Genomic DNA, 19,522 nt, shown 5'->3' with positions numbered 1-19,522 from the left:
ATTTTCTGCTGCGGATACGTTGAGGATGGTGCAGAAAGCCTTTGGTGATGAGGCTATGTCTAAAAAAAATTTTTACAAGTGGTATAGTGAGTTCCAAGCCGGCCGTGAACGTGTCGAAGACGAAGAGCGTCCAGGGCGACCATCAACCTCAACCGACGAAGCTCACGTTCAACAAATCAAAGATTTTGTGTTGAAAAATCGTCGATTAACAATTAGAGACCTTGCTGATGAAGTTGGCATATCGAAATGCTCAGCCAATACCATTTTGTAGGATGTTTTGGGCCTCAAGCGCGTCAAATCTCGACTGGTACCGAAAACATTGATTTTTTTGGAAAAAGATTGCGTCAGTGTTGAAGTGTGTGAAACGATGCTTTCCGACTACCAGGGTGTCATGAAACGCATTATAACTGGCGATGAGACTTGGATCTATGTTTACGACCCCGAAACAACCGATCAATCGAGCGAATATCGTGCCAAAAGAGAGCCGAGATCAAAAAAATCGCGCCAAAGTCGCTCAAAAATCATGCTCATGTTGACTGTTTTCTTCAATTATCGTGATGTTGTGCATTATGAATTCCTTCCAACCGGTCAAACAGTCAACAAGGAATATTATTTGAACGTTATGCGTCGTTTGCGTAACGCTATCCGCCTAAAAAGGCCGCCTTTAGGTGTTTTCAAAAGTTTAATTTCTTCGGAAAAAACTATTACACTGGTTTGGCGTCGTGCGACTTCTGGCTATTCACCAAGCTCAAAAGACCGCTCCGGGGACACCGTTTTTATACGATAGAGGAGATGCAAGCCGCGGAACTGAAGGCCATCCCGGAAAGTGACTACAACCAGTGTTTCGAAGATTGAAAAATCCGTTGGTATAAGTGCATTGCATCGGGAGGGGATTACTTTGAAGGGGATGAAATTGATTTGGAAAAATAAATAAAGAAGTAGTATGTAGGGTTACCATATCCGTCTCAGTCAAAATCTGTCCCGTTGCATATATAACCAAATGCTAGGAAAATCAGGGAATCAGTGCCGAAGTCAAAATCAGGGAACATGGTAACCCTAGGTATAAGGCAAATATTCATTTTACCCATTTTTGTCATACTGTGAACACAAAAGTATTATTCCTGAATTGTATAGTAATCAAAACTGGAGCTTTTATTAACTGATCCTCAAATAGTATGGTTCGATGCCGATAATTTTTGGTCGTAAAGAGGAAATATCTTGAGGGCACTATTTGTGCAAAGTTTTATTCTGATAACTTTATTGCTGTTTAATTTGTATATTGTAAAGTGAAAGGATCAGACAGAATTTAAAAGTACATATGTACATATGTTTAATATTTTCACAGCGTGTAAAGGGGCTTCTACTCAGCAAGTTGGTAGTTTACTTTAGCGGTTTGGAAGATAAGTACATTTTGGTATCAAGCTAAAGCCCCTTTTAAAAAGTTTTTATTCCAAAATTGTCCCCCGCTACGACGATCTCCTGTACCAAATTGAAGTATTGTATTTTAAAGTAGTGCTTAGTAATGATATTTTATATGTTTTCGTTTAATAGTGTTTTGTGGGCGTGGTAACTTTTTGATTCTGCTCATCTGCCATAGCAAGGAACATGTGTACCAAGCTGTGACGTAGCTGATAACCAAGGGCCATGGGGAAAATTAAAAATTATTAGGTTTTATCAAACAAAATATGAAATATTAAAAATACTTTAAAAATGCTAATCCACTTAAGATCTTTTTTGTGCACAGCAGGTTAGGTAATAAAAATATTAAAAAGTAACAACATAAATTACAAATAATATCTTTTGTAGGTTTGGCTAATAAAGCGAAATAGAGAAGATTCAAGGGTTTATTATACTTGTATAAAGGTCGGGCCTACCAATTGACTAAATAACAATTATATTTATAATTCTTTCCTGGCTTTAGTTTTCGAAAATCATAAACGACTTTGCTTAAATCCAGACTATTAGCGATAAATGTCGGGGTCGAGTTTGGTCCGTATTATTTCCTAAAAATTTTTTTATAATTTTTAATTTACTAAATAATCTTTCAGCTGCTGCAGAAGTAACAGAAATTGTAAAGATTAATAACATTGCTGTAAAAACTTCCGTTTTATTTTTGTTAATTATTTCCTTTCATAATTGGTGAACAGTCCATGCTTGAGGTAGAACTAGGCGGTACATAAATATTAATAAATTGAAGTGAAAAACAAGTAAGGAAGGGCTAAGTTCGGATGTCACCGAACATTTTATACTCTCGCATGATAAAGTAATAATCGGGATTTCATTATCCGTCATTTACATATTTTTTTATTTTGCTGTAAAATTAATTAGATTAGTAGTTCCTGAGATATGGTTTTTGGTCTATAAGTGGGCGACGCTACGCCCATTTTCAATTTTTAAAAAAAGCCTGGGTGCAGCTTCCTTCTGCAATTTCTTCCGTAAAATTTAGTGTTTCTGACGTTTTTTGTTGGTCGGTTAACGTACTTTTAGTAATTTTCAACATAACCTTTGTATGGGAGGTGGGCGTGGTTATTATCCGATTTCTTCCATTTTTGAACTGTATATGGAAATGCCTGAAGGAAACGACTCTATAGAGTTTGGTTGACATAGCTCTAGTAGTTTCCGAGATATGTACAAAAAACTTAGTAGGGGGCGGGGCCACGCACACTTTTCCAAAAAAATTCCGTAAAAATATGCCCCTCCCTAATGCAATCCTTTGTGCCAAATTTCACTTTAATATCTTTATTTATGGCTTAGTTATGTCACTTTATAGGTTTTCGGTTTTCGCCATTTTGTGGGCGTGGCAGTGTGCCGATTTCGCCCATCTTCGAACTTAACCTCCTTATGAAGCCAAGAAATACGAGTACCAAGTTTCATCACGATACCTCAATTTTTACTCAAGTTACAGGTTACACGGACGGACAGATGGACGGACAGACAGACATCCGGATTTCAACTCTACTCGTCACCCTGATCACTTTGGTATATATAACCCTATATCTGGCTCTTTTAGTTTTAGGACTTACAAACAACCGTTATGTGAACAAAACTATAATACTCTCCTTAGCAACTTTGTTGCGAGAGTATAACTCGGGCTTATTATATCAGAATATTTTTTTTGTAATTCGTCATACTTTTGTAATAAAGCTGTTTCATCAATCATGTGTATGTGCTATGCATACAAAAATGAATCGCAAAATGTGTTGCCATTTGGCCAATTCTTTTTTTTAAGTGTTCGTTGAGGTTCGAAGATGGTTTTTACGGCGAGAAAAACTCGAATAATTGCCGGAAAACCCCTAAAAAACACATGAATGAAGGTTTGTTTGTTAATAACGCTAATGCTCGAGAACGGCTGAACCATACTTGATGAAATTTTTAGAGGTTGTTCGCTGTGGATCGGGGAAGGTTTAGAAATAAAAAAACCGTATGCTTTTCGTGAGTAAAAGTCGGCAAATTGGACAATTCCAAAATTAACCTTTTTTCACACAATTTTTTTTTTTAATTTTTTTGTTTTGTTTTTCAATTATTTCAATTGTTCAAATTTGCGGTTTGCACTTTTTATTCAAAAAAAAAAAAAATTCAGTAAAGACGCTGTGTGTGTTTTACACAAAGTGATCAATTACACGAAGAGGTCGCGCTAATATCGGTCGACATTCTTTTTGGTATCAACATACATTGGCAGCCCAAGCCACATGACCGAGTACTCCTAGGATGCGATGACATACGTGCGGTATTATAGATCGCGGTCAATCAGCAAGCGATCGTCACGATGTCATAGCACGACTTTTTCAACAACAGCTACGATATTTGATGGACTTTATCTTGAAGCAACGTATGGTATATATGGTGCTGTTAGATGCTGGATGTACTCTGTTGAGTTGCAAAAAAGAGGTTTGCAGGACGCACATATTCTTCTTTAGATGGTGGATTGTGGTTATACCAACTCAAATTGATGAAATCATTTCTGCGGAAATTCCTGATGCAGATAAAGATCCAGTATTATACGAACTGATGAAAACGTATTCATAGACCTTGCGGACACCACAATCCCACTTCGGTTTGTATGTCTGACAATAAATGTACGAAACACTATACACGTGCTTTTCTTTCGGAAACACAAACTAGAAATGATGGATATCCAATGTATCAGCGTCGCTCACCAGATGACAATGGCAGAACATTTAGCATTCAATTTATATGCGTGAATATCGAAGTTAACAACACATCGAAGTCGACAACATTTGGATCGTACCATATTCGTCACTGTTGTCTAATTCACATTCAAAAGTCATGTCAATGTGGTGTATTGCAGTTTGGTGTAATCGATAAAATACGTGTGTAAATACGTCACCAAAGGAAGCAACATGGCGGTTATTGATCTTGAACGATACGGTCGATACGTGAACTGCAATAAAGCGCTTTGTATGATATTTACTTTTGCGATTCATGAACGTTTTCCGAATGTTGTGCGTCTCGCAGTTAATTTGGAGAATGGCCAAAGAGTGTATTTCAACCCAGACGATACAGTACAGCCGGTATAAACACCGCCAGCAACAAAATTAACATTGACGAGTTTTTTCTCAACTTTCGTCAGTTATCCGTTTGCGAGAACATTGCTCTTTTCGGAAATATCTTGATATTATACATACAATTACAATTACAATTGCTAGAACATGATAATCACTGGAATGAAGTTCGCACACTTTTCGCGATGACCATTTCGATATATAAGCCTTCAATTACGCGTCAATTATGGAATACGAAGAAAAATGACATTGCCGAAGACATCTTATATCGTATTCGCTAAGAATTGGAAATGCGTCAATTCCGGTTGATACTTCCGTTGGTTTGATATCAATTCCGTCTGCCGTTTACCAATTCACGAAAGATGAACTCATCACGAATGTTCGGACATTGGCCAAATTATTGTAACTACGAATTCTTAAGTGCACGCGCAATTTTAGCTTCTAAAAATACCGATGTTGTTAACTCAAAGAAGATTCGAAGTCGAATTCCGGGAGACTTGCGCTCATACAAATCGATCGATCGTCTTGACAATGAAAACGACGCCGTGAATTATCCGGTGGAATTTCTAAATCCTTCATATAACGTGGAGTGCTCACAAGTCGGAAAACCGTCTTTTCTGTACACCGGAAAAAATCAAAATATGCTGCTTATCAAGCTACGTTACATTGAAAATAAATATTAAATGATAAATTCACCTTTCTTTTCATTTCAAAACAGATAATTTCACGCAGGACAACGGCTGCGGGTTCAGCTAGTACTCGTATGTAATAAAAATGTTGGTGTTAGAAAATCAAATAAATATTTTTTCTCGGTTTGGAAATCGGTGATCAGCTGTCAGTTCAGCAATATGTTTTTTAACTTTTCTTGGCTTTTCTCGAAAATGGGTATCAATACCATATTTTCTGATTAACGAGCCCCTAGGTAGCTACGCCTGTGGTACCAAGTTTTATAACGATATTTCAATTTTTTAAATTTGTCTTTTCAAATTATTGGGTAATGTTTATTATCATTCGAAAGAACATTCTTTGGCATTTAGTTTTTAAGATAATCTCTTTCAAATGTTGTCCGCGGCTACGTGTCAGATGGTCCATCCGTTGAGTCCAGTTTTGGACGAGTAATTGGTGAATGACACGTGTGATGTTTTGTTCCAAAGCCGGAATAGAAGCGAGATTGTCCATACAGACTTTACGTATCTCCACAGGAAAAGGTCTAACGGTGTGTTAGCACGCGGTCATGGTGGCCAATGGACCGCCCCAAAACGTGAAATTATCTGCACATCGGAGTGCTCTCTTAATAAATCTATTGGTTGATGCGATGTGTGGGAAGTAACGCCGCCTTATTAAAATAAAATGTCGCCGAGATCATGAGCTTCAATTTCAGTCATGAAATAGTCGGTTATCATAGCGCGATAACGGTCGTCATTGACGATTACGTTCTCACCTGCATCATTTTTGAATAGTTTGTGTTTAACTCGAACTTGATCATAAAGTTTGTATAATGACACAAATGGGTCTCATCGCTGAACAAAATTTGACTCGAAAACGTCGGATCCTCTTCGAACTTTTCGAGAGCCCATAGAACGAAGCGATGTCACTTGGGAAGGTCGAGTGACCTCAGTTCTCACACAAGCTATATTTTGCATGCATTCAATTTAAGATCTTGACGTAAAATGCGCCAGGTTGTTCCATACGGCAGGCTGAGTTGCTGCGAACGAAGCCGAGCCTATTCTACACGGTTTTCGTGTACACTCTCTGCTACGGCTGCTATATTTTCTTCATTCCGTGCTGGACCAGGTTTATTCGGTCGAATATTATCCAATAATGAATGCTGAGTCTCAAGATGGGTGCTGGTGTTGCGAATAGTACGCTCAGTAGGCCGATTATGTTGGCCATAAGTTAAGGGAAGCGCACGAAACACATTCTTTACAGAACGTGAATATTCGTAATAAATTTGAATGATTTGTGAACGTCGTTCAGACGTAATTCTTTTCATGATGAAATACCAAATAGTATTGAACAAAAGTAACAGCTTGACACGACTCACGCGTTATCTGTCAAAAGGGGCTATTGAAAAAAGTATTTCTACTTGCTTTTACTCTAACTGTGAAAATCTATGAACAACGACCATCCCAGTAAAGGTTATATTGAAAACCACTAAGATCGATACCTAAAAGAAAAACGCAATGTTTCGAAAAAAGTTGCAGAAGTATTTTTGCTTTTAAATCGCCTAACAAAGCGAGCTCAAAGAAGGGTGTAGTAAATTACAAAAAAAAAGGATGATCATAGGATGGCGCCTACACAATGTGTAGACTTGTTACAATTTTCCTCGAGTTAAGGCTAGTAGTTAGTTAATAATTCCATTGTATTTCTTTTCGTAAACGTAAATCGCAGCGTACGCACATCTAGCATATTGGAGACGTGTTTTCCGTCTTTCAAAACATGATCGATCTGGTTGGTGTTTTTTCGATCCGGAGACAGCCAGGTAGCTTGATGCATTTTTATATCCTGAATAGGGTATATTAAGTTTGTCATACCCAGAAGGAAGCGTCGGAAACCCTATGAAATATATAATTATAAATGATCAGTTTGTTGAGCTGAGTCGATTTAGCCATGACCGTCCGTCTGTCTAGTCTAGTCTCTCAGTCTTTAAGATATCGTTTTAAAATTTTGCAAACGTCATTTTCTCTTCAAGAAGCTGCTCATTTGTCGGAACTGCCGATATCGGACAACTATAACATATAGCTGCCATACAAACTGAACGATCGGAATCTAGTGCTGGTATGGAAAACCTTTTCATTTGACAAGATATATTCACGAAATTTGGGATAGATTATTTTCTAAGGCAACAATGTAATCTCCAAGGAAATTGTTCAGATCGGTTAACTATAGCATATAGCTGCCATACAAACTGAATGATCGGAATCAAATGTTTTCATGGGAAACTTCCTCATTTGACGATATATCTTCACGAAATTTGGTATGAGTTATTGCTCATAGAAATAATGTAATATCGGAAGAAATTGTTCAGATTGGCTCTGTATGGGGTGCAGCTGCCATACATACCGAACGATCGGAATCAAGGCTTGTATGGAAAACTTTCGTATTTGACGTGATATTTTCAAGAAATTTGGTATGAATTACTGCTTAAGCCTTAAGGTAATAACATAATCTCCGAAAAAATTGTAAAAAATTCAGATCGGATTACTATAGCATATAGCTTCCATACAAAGTGGACACATAGTTACTAAGAGAAATGCACCTGTGAAGGGTATATTAGCTTCGGTTCAGCCGAAGTTAACGTTTTTTCTTGTTTTATGCTGGTATTTAGTATTACAGATAACCATATTTCGGGCCTCGGCGAAGTCGATCAGTCTCAAACCATTTGGGGATGTTTCCCCGTGGAGGCTGAATTTACTGACTGTTGCGCCAAATATACCTTCCCTGCCTGCCATCGCATTTCTTGGACGGCTGTGATGTCAGCCTTCACTCTAACGAGGACATCAACCGGCTGGGCAGCGGCATCTTCCCAATTAAGGGACCAGACCTTCCCGGTGCATGCCCATAAATCGTTATCCTTAGTGCGTTTGCCATGGTCGTCATCAAAAGAAGGGTTTCTCTTCCGAGGCTGTTTGTAATCTTTCATTGGTAGTGGTTTTTACGTTACGGGTTCCAAACCCAGCGCATAGCCCTTGTGGAGGGGGTGTTCCGCCTTCTCACTTTAGCTCGCCTTCAAACGGATGTTTTCTGGCTACCCAGAGAATACTTGATCAAAGGCCGGAAGTCGTGAGCTGCTTGAGTCATATGTAAAAGAATCGTTTCTGGCCACTCCCAAGTGTATGGCAATTAGAGAACTTTCCTCACTTGCGTGAACTTCTACACATTCTCCATCCTCCGGTTAGTTCACTTTCTTTCCATAATATTGCTATAATCGAAACAAAAGCCATCCTTTGATGATTTCATAATAGTATATAGCATAATTTAATTTTCTATTGAACTTGTGCTTACACGCAAAAAAAGGTATGGTAGACATTTCCTAAACTTTTAAAGGCAATTTTAGCTATTTCTTCCTAACAACAAAAACTTGAAGTGTCATTTCGTACAGTCTTTAATTTGCAACTGAATGAATAGTGGTGGAAAAAAATTCTCACAAGAATCCCTAAATTAAGTACTATTGCAAAATTTAATTTCCTTTTAAAACAATTTCCAAAAGAAATGACTAAGTGAAAATCTTGTTTAGTTATAAGTCTTAGTCTTGAATAGGGTTACCTGCGTGGTATAAAATTTGATTATTTTTCAGTTTGGGTATTAATAGCTTTAAATTATCAGAAATAATTTTAACACGTAGAGCTGATAACTGGCTCCAAATATCTTCAAAAACTATTTAATGACAGGTGTTGCCAACGGTTTGCAAAAATATGAATCTTAGTTTAGTAAATTTTGATTTTATTTAAATTTCCAGGAATGATAACTAGTAAAAACAGTTAATTAAATTTTTATATGAAGCAAATTAAAAGTAATTAACGAACTAACATCTGAAATTTATTTACTAGCACTCAAAATAATAATAAAATTAATCGAAACTCCCTTTACTCGTAACTTAATACAAATAATATTAGCAATTGGATCAGTGAACTCATACTTACATATTTTAGGTTCGGAAACATTTTGCCTTGTCCATATGGCAACACTGTCTATCGCATGGCACAAGGCGAGCAAATCGAATTGAACAATTCTTGGCAAAATGCTTGTCGGCGCCATATTGTTTTAATGTGGACAGCATGCGGAAATGTTGTCGCTCCAGCAAAATTGTTGCACACCAACAATCGTAAACGTGGACTACGTGCCGCAAACGTGCTGGCTAGCATACATATGTACATATTTTTGCCGTACTTTGTACATACAAGTGCAAGCAATCATCTGAAAATGTCCTTTAAGTTATTTTCCGGAATCCGGCTTAAATGTCAGACATGCGTTCGAGAATTCTCCTGCCAAAGACGAAGAAGCCATGCGCTGCCGCCATCTATAGTAACAACAATATCCACTACTCTGGTAGCCGCAAACATATAATAAGGCATAATGAAAGCAAAAACAAATACAATAAAAATAACCGTTTTGCCAATATGTTGACCATTTGGTTAGGTACAATGCTAAACAATGTGTGGAGTCTTGGGTGTAGCTGGGCATAAGAATCGAAGTGGAAATGTTTATTTTTATTTAGTAGTTGAAATTGAGGCTTTAAGCTCACAGAAGTTCAGTGAGATAGCGGTATTGAGAAAGCGTTATTTTCAAATTACATAAAGTTGAGGATACAATTTGGAATTTTTGGGTGTCTGAGTTTTATTTTCCTAAAATGGTCTGAATGCCGATTTAATATGGTTTGTTCTATCTAAACCATAAATTATTTTTATGTTAATAGTCATCATATTATATTTCAAGTTTATCTTAATTCTAGATTTGTACCCAGATTATTTAAATGACATACAAAATTCAATCATCTTTGCTATACCGTATTTTGGTCGACAGTTAATCACGATATTTAGGCTGTTGAGCAGATTATCGCACTATAAGAAATCACCCAGGCGATTTTAAGCTAATCTACTCGAAATCTCTCTGTGCGACTTTGATTTACCGCCACCTGTCAGTAAGGAAACCAATATACTTAGTTGTAAAAACTGATTTAGACACTCCCAAAAGAATAAAAATCTAAAACAAAGAAATAAAAAGCAGTACTACTGTGCCGAAAAAAGACATTTGAATTTAAACTGCGCGCGTCGAAGGATTTGGAGAATTATTATTTTTTTAGGTTGCTAGTACTGTCAGTCACATTTATGTCAAATTTCATGTCCCAATATTCATAAGTGTTTGAGATACGTGTCGTTTTGTGAGCTGCTACAAGTGAGTTTTTCGTTTTTTGCGAAGTCGAAATTTGTTGAGCAACGAATTTGCATTAAATTTTGTTTACGGAATCAATTTTCTGCTCCGGATATGTTGAGGATGGTGCAGAAAGTCTTTGGTGATGAGGCTATGTCTAAAAAAAATAATTACAAGCCGGCCGCGAACGTATCGAAGACGAAGAGCGTCCAGGGTGACCATCAACCTCAACCGACGAAGCTCACGTTCAACAAATGAAAAACCGTCGATTAACAATTAGAGACCTTGCTGATGAAGTTGGCATATCGAAAGGCTCAGCCAATACCATTTTGAAGGATGTTTTGGGCCTCAAGCGCGTCAAATCTCGACTGGTACAGAAAACATTGAATTTTTTGGAAAAAAGACGTTGCGTTGAAGTGTGTGAAACGATGCTTTCCGACTACCAGGGTGTCATGAAACGCATTTTAACTGGCGATGAGACTTGGATCTATGCTTACGACCCCGAAACAGCCGATCAATCGAGCGAATATCGTGCCAAAAGAGAGCCGAGACCAAAAAAATCGCGCCAAAGTCGCTCAAAAATCAAGCTCATGTTGACTGCTTTCTTCGATTATCGTGGTGTTGTGCATTATGAATTCCTTCTAACCGGTCAAACAGTCAACAAGGAATATTATTTGAACGTTATGCGTCGTTTGCGTAACGCTATCCGGCTAAAAAGGCCGGAATTGTGGAAAGACAATTGTTGGTTTTTACACCACGATAATGCACCATCCAATATTGTCCTCGTAATTCGTGATCATTTCGCCACAAACTCAACCCATATCATTCCGCAACCACCGTATTCTCCTGATCTGTCGGCGTGCGACTTCTGACTGTTCACAAAGCTCAAAAGACCGCTCCGGGGACACCGTTTTTAAACGATAGAGGAGATTCAAGCCGCAGCGAAGGCGGAACTGAAGGCCATCCCGGAAGGTGACCACAACCAATGTTTCGAAGATTGGAAAATCCGTTGGCATAAGTGTATTGCATCGGGAGGGGATTACTTTGAAGGGGATGAAATTGATTTGGAAGAATAAATAAAGAATTTTCAAAATAAATACAATGTCACCTTATTTTTTGGGCACAGTAGTACATCTAAATTCACCTGGCTATTCACATGCTAAATCAAAATTTGCATCCATTATTTCCAATAATGGCAAATGTATAATATAAGACAATTTTCTTTGCACTTTCTATTAATAAAAATTAAACGAAGTGAAAAAACCAGGTGTTTTATACATCTCTAACGTCAATAAGGACAGTTTAGATTCTTCGTTATTGGCGTAGACACCGATTACGCGGTTTTAGCTGAGTCACGGTCTAGATAAAATTTTTTTGTCGAAACATGGCTTTAACGACGATAGGATTCGTTGGCTGTCATTATAATTTCCAAAAACTTTTTATTTGTCTATTACTTATTTACTTGTCTTTAAAATCGGAGCCCTACAACAGATAAACAAATAATAAATAAGAATTGATCGTACAAGTACTAGTTTGATTGGGTAACACGAATATAGAGAATGAATACTTATCCTTCCATTAACTGTTTTAACAAAGATGTTTATTCCTTTCTGTCAATGTACAGTACCAGTATGATATTTCCAATGCGAATGTCTCTATGTGTATGTATAATCGGATTTTGCATACAATTGAAGGTTTTGTTTATTTTATTGGATCAAATATTTCTGTTGACACTTTAAAGGTAATTTTATTTCAGAAACACTTCTGACTTTATTGAAGAATTGTTCATCAGTAAAATAATCTGCTGTGGACAGGAAAAAGAGGTAATGAATTGGTGCCAGGTTGGGACTATTATGTGTACAGTATTTATAAGAACTTTTTGTATCAAGCCATATTTAAGGGGTTATATACAGTTAGGAGGTCGAAAAAAAGGCATTTTTCAAGATTTTTTTCTATGCAAACTGTTTGGTTTATTGATTTGAAACTTGGCAGGTATATTATAACAACCTTAAACTATATTCACATTTTTTTTATTGCCAAAAATAATTATCGGGAACATTGATATTGCCAATTTTGCAGAGCTCGATATCTCTGGACTGGATCATCTAAAATGCAAAGACCAAATAAATTTCATTAATATATGTAATAAATAATCTAGTGATTGATCGAAGGAATTAGCAAAAAAAAATTTTTTGACAAAATGGCGGCTACTCAAAGCAAAAGGTTCGATTTTCGAACAAAATTCGGGTCTTTAAATGTTTATAAAAATAAGAAATTTTAATTGGAAAAAATATAGTTAAGAAGCTTGTGTAAAAATTTCAGACCGATCGGTTCAGCCGTTTCTGAGAAATCTTGCTCACCGACTTTGAAAACACCGTTTCGAGAAAAACGAGTTTAAAGTTTTGAAAGCACTTTACATGTAGTCGGCGCGCCTTCACTAATGTGTCTATAACTTCGAAAATATTCGTCGGATCGACTTGAAATTTTGTGTGTGTATACTCAGATATACATATATATATTAAGAAAACGCAAAAAAAAAATCGATTTTTTTTGAAAATCTTAACTGTATATAACCCCTTAAATAATCGCAAACGGCTTCCGTGAATTGTTTATCTTCTGCGTAATATAAAGAGTGCACACATAACGGTTGGTGCGGAACAATTGACACCGCATACAAAGTGGCTTTGGAAGAGCCCGTCATTCTTTGACTGATGCAGTCATTTCAAAACGTTTACAAGCAGCCGGTTATATCCAAAAGCAAAGAAATTGGGTATCAAATAAATTGAACCCGATATACGTTGAACTACGATGTTGCGCTATAAAATGTGATCGCTTATTGTATTGTCATTGATGATGAGAAATGAATCCGTTACTACAATCCTATACGCAAACCGGCAAAACCGATCACCGGCGTTATAGCACAGAGCTTGCACCGTCTGACTTTGTATCAGTCAAAGCAAAGCAATGGGAAGATCTTATAGCGCCAGATGGACAGTAGTTTTAATAACAGTATTGTATGCGCATGACATGCTTTTCTTAAATAAACTTTAAAATTTTGAAAAAAAACGGCCCCGTCCCCTATAAGTTTTATAGTATATGTATATTCTCCCAAACCATATAAGCTATATCACACAAATATGCACAGAGTCAATACTTTTGATCATCCTTACTACAGTGTGAAAATTAGTGAAATCAGCTTACTATCCGATCCCATATAACGGTTTTGTCAAAAACTACTATAAGACAAATAATTCAGAGCATTACATTTTACACTTTTACAAATTCTCTTGAATTTGTGAAGGGTATTATAGCTTTGGAGAAACCGATATAACGTTTTTTCTTGCTTACGACTCATATTATGTGGTAAGACCAAAAATAAATAAAATCAAGTCAATGCTACCCCTATCTCCCATATACCCAATATGTATGCGATTTTCAAACGGTTTGTTTTATACCGTAGGTCAACATCTTAGCAAAATTCACTTAACATGTACATATATGTATACCTAATATTGGGTGCACTAGAGTTGAATGCCGAAAATATCTGAAAATGATTTACGATTTTACCCCTACACCCATATAATGGGTTGTCAAAAAAGTCTTGCGGTAATTTTATTGAATTTTTTTTATTGAAATTGAAATGAATTTTTGATGACTCATGCCCAGCTCTTGACCGATGCGACGGCTGCTACTATGCCGGTCTCTTTCGACCAATTCAGCGATTTTATCGCAATTTTCGACGACAGGCCTTCCGGAGCGTGGCGCATCTTCGACCACCTCTACACCAGAACGAAAACTTTGAAACCATCGTTGTGCGGTGGAAATGGAAACTGTATCGGGTCCATAAACTGCGAAAATTTTATTGGCGGCTTGAGATGCATTTTTGCCTTTATCGTAGAAGTACTGTAAAATATGCCGTATTTTCTCTTCATTTTGCTCCATGTTTGCGATGCTATAACTCACGAACGACTTAAAAGAAACGACAATCAATCAAACACGTGTTAGCGCGTGAAATGAGCTTTCCAAAAAGGTATAGCATAACCCGATGCGACGAATAAAACTAGAACTACGCGCTTTCAGCGCCAACTAGCGAAAATACCGCAAGACTTTTTTGACAACCAATTATTATAGTTCGACTAACAAACTTTAAGCCGAATATGCCGATAAGTGTTTGAGTTATATATTTATAAAATTTTTTTATAAGTTCAGTTCCAGTATACCTAAGTATTGTGAATGGTTAAGGAAACAAGATCTGATCATCAGATTCTGTTATCTTCACCGATTGTCCAGGGAGTATTTCAAAACATTTCATTGATTTGGAGTGAAGTTATTGCGTTTTAAGTGTCAGTATGTTTGAGTTATCGTTGCGAGCTTCGATCAAAGAGCCAACATTAAATTTTGTTTTAAAATTGGTAAAACTTTTGTCGAAACGTTTCACTTGATGAAACAAGTTTAGACGATAATTGCCTATTCCGTAGCAGAGTGCACGAGTGGTTCCAACGTTTTAAAAGTGGTCGTGAGGACATTTATGACAATCAACATGTGGGCCAATCAAAATCCGTGATCTCCGGAAATTCCATCGAAACTGTGCGTGAATTCATCAAAAATCAGGCGAAATCATCATTGAAATTCATGGAAATGGAATTGAACATCTTTAAAATATCGATTTATTTCATTTTGACCGAACATTTTGGCTTATGAAAGGTGCGTGCACGGTTTGTTCCGCACAAATTGACTGACGACCAAAAATTGCTCAGAATCCAACATTCGAAGGACTATTTAATTTTACCACTCCCCATATTCACCTGATATGGCACCGTGCGACTTCTTCTTTTTTCGGAAAAATGCATTTGCCCATGAAAGGAAAGCGTTATGCAGTCGTAGAGGCCATTCAAAAGGCTTGCACCTGCATACTGGCGGCCATACCGGCCAACGAGCTAAAAGACTCGTTCGACATGCTTTTGGACCGTGCGAAAAGCCGTATTGAAGCAGAAGGAGACTATTTTGAATAAAATAAATTGATTTTGCCGAAAAAACATTTTTTCTGTTTTTTTTAAGTCTTGTTTACTTTGGAACACACCTTGTAGTGTTGGAAAGGTGACATTTTAAACTTCATTTAACCCAAAAAAATTAAATTCGGGGATATCGAAAAAAGTTACAGCTGTTCGATAATGAGAAATTTTTGTACAAAAAAGAGAATGTTGCAATGCAAGCCACCAATGAAGATTGTGAAGTTTACGGAGACGATGCTGTGTCAGTTCGTGTAGCACAACAATGGTTCTCTCGCTGGCGATGTCCGTTCTGGAAATTTCGAAATTTCCATTTACACTGATGACAGTATGTCTCTAGCGGAAAAATGGCAAAAAGTGCTCGAGCAAAATGGTACATATTTGTTTATTTATTTGTTATCATAAATATAAAAAAAAAGTAGAAGTTTGATCAGAAATTCGATGAGACTTTTTCGACTGCCCAACATTTTAATGAAATTAAGTGGATATGTTTTTTAAACACAACATTTTTTAGTGTTGAAAATGAAAGAAATTGATCTCTCTCATATCCCTCTAACGAGTGCTATAATGAATTCCAATTCTTTGGTTGACTTTTTTCCTCATATATCCAATATTTTAATTTAGTCTCTTTGGTTGACGTTATTTCCAAAATATCTCTTTTGAGGTTGGATCTAATAGCATAGTAGGTAAATGTATGGGACACGAAATAAAATACATTTGTATAATAATGACATACATATATGACATGATTGCTATCCAACCCCTGAAAATCTTTCCTCGTCGTTGTTCCTAGCAATTGCGCGTTTGCACCGGAACTTAGCCATTCCTTACTTGCTTAAATTGAATATTTCAAATGCATTTTTTTATACTTGGAAACTTACTTATACAGAATCATATTCCGCGTTTTCTTTGATACTCTAACAGTGTACAAAGAAATTTTGCTATTCCATCACATACAAGCACACAAACCACTTTTTATCAGCAAAATACATTTCTGCGTACGCTGCACACACCATAAAAACGCTATAAACGGAAAATGGCTTCAAATAAGTAGTGAAAATCACGGATATTAATAAGTTTTTGCTTTCGCGCTACCCACTCGACATTTTCCCATTTTGCTTGGTCGGTTTTGTTCCCACGCTCAGAATTCCTGTAAGTTTCGTTCAATTTTTAAGAATATGTGCGCTCGGCAGAATCGTGTAAGACAAAAAAGCGCACAAAATGACTGCAATGTTCGCTTTTTTCTATAAACTACTTCCTGCGTTTCGTACCACATTTCCTGTTGCACTTCCTTCGTTGCTGCCCCGTAGTTAGCAAGGCTCTGCAGCTGCAGCAGTGCAAATATTTGCCCACCAACACAAGCTCTTAACACCGCCACATGCGCACCCGAATGGCCAACACTCACAATCGAACAGTTTGCCGCCCAAATCAAAACTTCAAACACCGCCAACGTGGCTACAAATGCCGTGCCGTAAATAGGATTTCACATCATACCGGAGGCGTTTCCTACGCCATCACCATAGTTGGCTTATTGGCGTGCGCCTCGGCAGCAGCCAAGTCACCACGTTTTTCGCCTAGGCGTCCAGCATGGCCAGCCTGCAGTCCGAGTTCGCTATCCTACACTTTCTTCGTAAAGTGGTACGTTCAAGAAAACACCAATGTGATTCGTTGCTGCACATACATACATATGTATATTTCGCATCAACGCGACTTAGAATTCGTCAATGGAATAAAGCTCGGTGCGCAGCAGGCATGAGGCAACAGATATTGCAGCCAGACGGTAATATAATAGAGGCTATAATAAGTATTTGGAAGACATTTTTCATATTCGCGGTTTGAGAATTTTAGCGGGAAAAATCGACCTGCTTACATCTACACTTTATTCATATACAAGTAGAGTTAAGTGCCAACTATTTGTTGAAGTACTTGTGCCAATTCATGTTGCTTTGGTGGATTGCAAGGAGTTTTTAATGGCTGACATTTTCTATTCGCCAGTAAAGTCAGCAGGAAATTGAAAGCCGTTTATAATTGTAACAGCATCTTCTATCAGCTCAGTTTTCTCTACTACATCGAATTTTCCAAGAATTTAGTTTTCTTTGAAATGATAAAGAACTTTATAACCGAGTTTACGACAGTGCGCCAGTCGTTCTTCCTTTTCGCTTTTTGGCGCCAATTGGAGTTTGTAAAAAAGTACTGGTCTTAAGTAATATCAATGTGCAACAGACCGCCTGGTGATCAGCACAAATGGTTTCTTTTAACAACGCAATTCTGGCTGCAGAAACAACTACTTTGGTTACTTTGACCGGATCTATGGAAATTTAATCGACGTCCTAAGTAAGTTCTTGTGTCGTTTTCGATAACTGTGCATTTGATTTATCATAATCACGACATGGTAAAATGGTCTCACGACGGGACACAAATTAAGCACAAGGAACTAGAATGTACTATTTCCTTATTTTTATTTTTTTCATTATACCCTGAATAGCGTATATAAAGTTTGCACGAAGTTATTAAAACCCAGAATACTGATCACCATAACAAGTTGAGTAGGTATATCCTTGTCTGTCTGTATATAAGCGAACTAGTCTCTCAGTTTTTGAGATATTGTTCTGAAAATTTCCACACGTCTTTTTCTCCCTGAAAATCTGCTCATTTGTAATTTGTCAGCCGGCAAACGGACGATTAAAATCGATATCCTGTATGGGCAACCTGTTTATTTGACTTTTTGATGTTTTCTTTATTTGTGAAGGGTATAATGTTTACTGTGCAACCGAAGTTAACGTTTCTATTTTGTTTTTGGAAGCAACAGCTTGTGAGTATATGAGCTGCTCAATACAAACTGCGTGGATGTAGTAGATGGTAGTAGCGTCACATTTGGAGCGAATTAGAGCATAAGAAGCATATCGAACTTTCTATTTGCCGCAAACAAGTGAGAGGCAAAAATTAAGAAGTTTTAGTACAAAAAAGTTGATAAATAGATCAAAAATGACATGCGCCAATTTCAAATACGTTAAATCTGATATTTACATCAATATAACAATAGCGTTTAAATTCTATTTTTCACAATTTTCAAGATAAAATGATCTAATAGTGAAATTAAAGACTAAAGGCAAAATTTGCTAACGATGTTGATTCGTCCTTTTCATTGTGGCTGAACATTTGTTTGACAAATATGTATATGTATTTATCGGCTTCGTAAGATTATTATCGCTGTCAAAAGAGGTGCCTTGTGCCAAATCCTATTGATTCCATATTACAAAATATGCAGAAATGAATAATTGTATCGAACCGTCAACTTTTTCTAAAATTCTAGGAGCTTAGAAACATCATTCTTTGAAAAATTGTGCAAATTTATAAACATTTTAAAAGATACGTAATCATCGCCTTTATGATGTAGATCTAAACGTTCCAAAATTTGTGGTTTCATATGGCTGAACCCACACCGGATTAGTTAAAACAGTTTTTCTTGTCTCATACGACAACTGCCCATAGATTCATAAGTGACAACCCACACCGACCAATACGAAACAAAACGCATGTTCGAGCTTTGACTTGTTTGAAGAGCTGTTGTCGAACTTCTTATGTATCTTCATACAGCCAACGCACACCAAATACGACAAAACCGTCTTTGTTGCCGATCAACACATGCTGAGCTACGGCGCAACCCACACCGAATGAAACAGACAAGACAAAACAGAAAAACATGATTCGTTGCTTATAACTGCACCGTTGTTTTTCATAGTCAAAATGTTATAACTAATCTTTTTGCAGGAGTTATGCTTTTGCTTTAGTTTGTAATTTGCTTCAAAATTAAATGTTTTATTAAACACAGCAAATATTCGAATGTTGACAGCTGCATCCTTGTGAAACTTCGAAATTTTCTCGGACGCATTCTCAGTTCAGACTTAAATGTGTAATAATATTTTCTGAATCCCGTTTTTGGTTGTTTTATTTCTTTTACTTCGTTCACAAAACTCAATTATTGAAAATATTCGCTTCCTTCTTTTTCGTTTTATTTCAATGCCCACCAAGCGAGACAAAAGACAAAATGTTGCATTGTGCTTCCCTTGGTGTGGGTTAGAGCACAAGACGGTTTTGACTAATCCGGTATGGGTTCAG

Source organism: Bactrocera tryoni, chromosome 4 (assembly GCF_016617805.1).
Source record: "Bactrocera tryoni isolate S06 chromosome 4, CSIRO_BtryS06_freeze2, whole genome shotgun sequence".
NCBI classification, from domain to species: domain Eukaryota; kingdom Metazoa; phylum Arthropoda; class Insecta; order Diptera; family Tephritidae; genus Bactrocera; species Bactrocera tryoni.
Note: the sequence above shows the minus strand (reverse complement) of the source record.